This window comes from Lottia gigantea (genome assembly GCF_000327385.1).
Source record: "Lottia gigantea unplaced genomic scaffold LOTGIsca_19, whole genome shotgun sequence".
In the NCBI taxonomy this organism is placed as follows: Eukaryota; Metazoa; Mollusca; class Gastropoda; family Lottiidae; genus Lottia; species Lottia gigantea.
In genome coordinates this window covers 1,365,136-1,370,705 of record NW_008708358.1, presented here as the reverse complement: position 1 = coordinate 1,370,705, position 5,570 = coordinate 1,365,136, and positions in this window count along the sequence as shown.

Below are 5,570 nucleotides of genomic sequence, written 5' to 3'. Positions count from 1 at the left end.
GATACTGTGATATTTTAACTTTAACCAATGTTATATGTTCTTACTGTACTAGTGCTGGGTATCATCAATTATGCCACAATACGAAGTGTATCAAGTTACAAGGGTATAAAATGGGATAAAAATTAACATTTTATCTTCAAAGTTTCAATATATAATTATATTAATTTATAATTCACCGATATATCATGCCATATCTAGTATGTATTGTGCAAAGGTTTTCTATTTGGACTTCAAAATGTACCTTTTTTCTTAAGAAGATTTTATGTAAGAGGTCATCTAAATATCATCGCTCTGGAATTCAAATTTATAACTCCAGATGTTCTGCCACTATATTTTTGAATTAACCAAACATTTTTTGTAGAATGATAATATAAAACCATGTTATGATGTATTAGGTAGAGAAATTTGTATGGGTGATCATAAGGTAAGAGAATATTCAGCTAATGATTATGTTTTAGTATTTTGATTTCATGCTTTCTGAAATTCATGATTGAGAGACTCAAGAGAGGAAGAATATACATGTCATGGATTATTTCTTCACAATCTTTTGAAATATATCATTTTATAATTTTCTTATTGTCCTCGTCCAATGATTGAATATTTCAGTAATAAAAGAGAAATTGTAAAATAGTCAATATATATTGATGCTATTAAACACTTTCCATAAATATGATTCTGGTTACAACAGCTAACAGCTCTTGATGAACAACTTGATGTGGATTCTTTATTACTGTCCAAAAACATCTAACAAGCTTGTCTAACTTGCTTTTTTAATTCATTAATTTTCAGCCTGTATACCTGTTTGTCAGATTAAAACCAGGAAAAGGTAATTTGAATGATTCTTTCGACACACCGTTTCAATTCGAGAGAAAAAACACAATATCTATTAACGGGGAGAAAATGGAGAGTTCGAACCTTGATACTATTAATATACATGATTATGCAGTGTTTGAAAGGGAGCAGCATTTACCATTGAGTTTCCGTACTAGTATAAAATGTCATCAATCAACTGATAAACTATCATCCACAGATTCAAATCAAACGCCAGGTTCAATATCTCGCAAAAAATCCTTCCATGAGGCAGCGAAAGAAATCTGTCAAATTGAAAAAGTTCTATTGAAATGGCCAATGAATGCAAATCGTAGTCGCCACCATAGTTCTTCTTCGGAAGATTTCAATTCGGATTCGGAAGAGACCACGACGTCTGACCAAACTTCTTCAAAACCATGTGTTCTTAATGATGATGCTCAATCAGTAGCCACAGTCGAATCACTATGTTCTGTTAACAATACAGAAACTATCAAAAATTCTCAAAATCAAAACAACATTTCTTCAACTAATACTGCTGACACTAATGCTAATCTAAAACCAAAAGTCATGCATGAAATTGCTGATTCGAAATCTAAACATCTGGATTCTGAAGAATCTATCGATAACAAGTGTAAACTTATTAGATATAGTGCTAGCATGCCTGATAATCCTATAGAGCATGTAGAATCTTCGCCAACTCATGATCCCAGAAGTGTATTAGTGAGTGGTGAAAAACAACCCTCAGCTATCAAGATGGCTGCCAGTCAAAATAGATGTTGTACATGTGTTATATTGTGATGCTTTTTGTTATCATTTTACCTTGTTTTCTTCTCACAGTGAGTTATCTTTTATTTTCTTTCATTTTAACTTCAGTTAGAAATATTAAGAGCATGGACGTTTTCATCGTAATTTTGAAAAGATAGGAACATTGACATTGATATCTGAATCACATTTCTTAAAGGAAATTTCAACCTTCATGAAAACATATCTGATGCTACATATTTATAAATCCACCTCTGATTGAGGTAAGATTTTATCCTCATGGTGGGTGATATTGTAATTTATAATCTATTGAATTCTGTATTTGCGATTGTCATATCAACTAAATTTCTATCAGTAAGTAATGTTAATAGAGAAAATTGTAATGCTCTTAATATTTTTAGTTGGGAATTTTTTATGTAGTAGCTTCACTTTATTTAGCCTTTTGAAATCATCCCAAAATTTTTTTTTACTCCACATTTGGTTTATAAGAAAGTAATTTCTGACATAAAGAATTCCACTTTATATTTATATATATATTTGTTAACTTTTATTATCCAATTTCCTTTCATGATATTATTCTTTTAACATAATTCTTGCTGTGTCAAGGCTGTTGACCTTTGACCTAATAAATATCAAATAATTATAATCATATTCTATCCAAATAACATATTAATGCTGTGTAAATTTAATTGATCTGAATACCAATATGTCAGAATTTCTCTGTTGAGAAGTGTACATTGTTTATGTTTTAGTTTTATGAAAGGAAAGTGTTTGGGTATAGATGTATATTGATATAGCATTAGTCGATATTGTGTTGATATGGCAGGGCATGCCTACCCTGTTACATCTTCACAATGTCAAGCTATTACAACCTTCAGCTTATAGCTTATACTCCAACAGCTGTCTTTCTTGTATCATGGAAGTTTGTAAATGCAGTGAATTGATTGGTTTGTACGCTAGCAAGTACAGCCAATCTCAACAAAACGTCTGTAAACACTAAGCAATAATGTTTACAGTCTTTCTGTCAAGGACTCTGATTGGCTGTATTCACTGGTATACAATCAAATCAAATCCCTGCATTCTGTGATATAAAAAAGGCAGCTATTGGGCTAAAGGTATGAGACGAAGTTCGTAATAGCTTGACATTGTGAAGATGACCGTATTTTTGTATAGGATTGATGCTGTCCAATAGGCATAACATTGTTTGAATAGTCAACAATGTCTGTGTACATCTGGGAACATTTCTAAATATCTTTTCAAAAAAGATCCAGGATTTTCCTGTGTATGTTGCGAAATGTCCCCAAAAGTGCTGTAAAACTTAATACATACAAAAATATGCAAATTATCATTTTATATATGTTGCCAATGTTTTTATTTGGTGGCAATCCATTTTTTGGGAACCCTTTTTATTTTAAGTAATAAAATCACCCTAAGCCTAAAAAATCACCCTTCATCCTTTGAGTTGGTTGCAATTCAGTTAATATTGGTAATTTAGAATCTTATTTGGTTTTAAACGACAACCGTCATAATGTTTTTTTTTTGGTGAACTCTCATTGGTTGATTTTGAAATTATATTGACCAATTAGGCTTCACGAATTGTTTTATTTAAATGAATGTAAAGAATATGTGTGTATCCCAGAGCCTGTTTGAATGTTAGCATGATAAATGTTGTTTATATGATATTTATCCGTTTCTTCACATATCAAGCTATTAAAAACTTTGTCTTATACCTTGACTGCAATAGCCATCTGTCTTGTATCATGGAAAGTACCACAAAAGTCATAATCTTTACAGTCTGTCTGTTGAGGTCTATGATTGGCTGTATTTGTAGGTGTACAAACCAATCAAATTGTTGAATTCTGATGCAATAAAGATGGTTTTTGCAGTCAATGTATCAGACAATTTCATAATAGGCTGACATTGTGAAGATGATTTATCAGTTGTATGCATGAGATGTCTGATGTTAGTGATGTGTGCTGATGGTAAACTATTCTAGTATAGCTCAGTTAGAAGCAAGCTTTGATTTGTCTGCTAGGCTATACCCTGTTTCGATTCACAACCCATCCATCTTATCTCTTATAAACAAAGTATTTGATGATCATACCTGTTTTATTTTTAGATCCTGTACCTAAAGCGGATTTATCTCCCATGCCTGGAGCTGGTGACATCATCATTCCGAGTACTCAAGTGAAAATATCAGAAGTTGATACCACTAGGTACATCCATATAAGGCAAGGTGATAGTTCAATGCGTGTATTTCGCGAAACATCAGTTTGAAGATTTAAACAGTAATTCAGAGAGTGATGTGTGAAAAACATGTTGGTCTATAAAACAAAAGTTGTCTGAAGAGTCCTGAAACAGTAATGATGCATCAGTGGCATGAAGATTTGGACTTCATGTGAAATGCCACAAGTTGCTCAGGGTTGTGAGACAGGAAGAAAATGGAAGACAGGGACTCCAAGTAAAAGCAAGTGTTCTTTTATAAAGTGTATAACCTACATGTGGTAATATACAATGGAGAAAAAGATGTTTTGGTGCTCAAGCATGCATCATTTTAACTTCTAAGCAAAAACTGGCAATATTTCATTATATTTTATCACCAACATTGGACAGAACCACTTTCTACATTTTTACGGTGTCACGTTTAGCATGTCATTTTATCTTTGTTCACCTCGAATATAAACAACACTCCACAATTCATATTATCGTTTGTTGTCACACTGTGTATTAACATTTTTAAAAAATGGCTTTTTGAGACGTGAATCCACAAGCCATTTTATTCACATAAATATTTTTTTGTGATTTTGACATATTTGAAAAAATTCGGAACAGGAGAAGTTAATAAAATGGTGATGAGTGAACTTGAAAAAAAGGGTTCAGTTACAACTACAACTGCCTGAGATTATAAAATGACTGAATAAATTGTCCAGGTTATATGGACGATATATGGTAATGTTTTTATTGAATTAATGGTTGACAAGTTAAATGGTAAAAGGGAAATGAATTGGAGTTTTCATTCGTTTTTTTTAAATTGTTCATATTTATGGTTACATTGTCATTTTGTCTTACAAATTTTAGCTCTTAATTACTTCTTTTGTGATTTTGATAATTAGCTTATTGGAAGGTTTTGTAAAGAAAGTGGAAACATTCACCAAATAACTTTGTATAGTTCAAAATATCTATAATATAATCTTAAAGCAAAGTTAAAACTGTTTTGTGATAAGTAAAAGAATCATAATTCATTGAATCAAAATAAAAATGGCACAGAAGTCTTTCTGTAAAATAATTCCTGATAATGGCAAGAAAATCAAATTACAATAGATAAGCAGAGGTCATATTAGGTCCTGTATTTAGACATGTGATTTCATGCTCATGTTCAAGTCAGATAAAGTCAAACAAAAGTCCACACATCAGCTGAAAATCAGAGTTCAGAGTATTATAAGTGAACCAAACTGTCTCCTTTCAATAATATCTGTCATCAATGCATGCTGGTGATGCTTATTAACAATAAGATAAGATAAGGTAAGATAAGATGAATTAATAATACTCAGATATTGCCATGTGGGATGTAAGGGTAGATAACTTACATATTCCTGTAAATAAATCTTAGTTCCACAGGTTGTTTTAAATGTTATTACTCCACATTTTTAAACTTCATTTAAAAGTTTGTCAGTATTTATTAGTGCATAATGGTGTTCATTTACATCCTCTTAGGTGGCTAGCTGCTATCATTGATGTGCTTTAAAATTGCCTTGATTAGTAGCTTGTGCTTTTTGTTATATGGTGGGGATTGATCAGATTTTGTGCTTTATTACTGGTGAAAAATGCTTCAATTAATAGATTTTTTTTGTGTTTGTATGATTGCTTTAAGGTCACTAAATTTACCAAAAATTCTCACAAGTTTGCAGTTTCCCACAAGATTTGTGCTTTTAAACATCTCTCACTTAATAATAGAATATGGGTGTTCAGCAAAATTGTTGTACATTGTAGAAAATTTC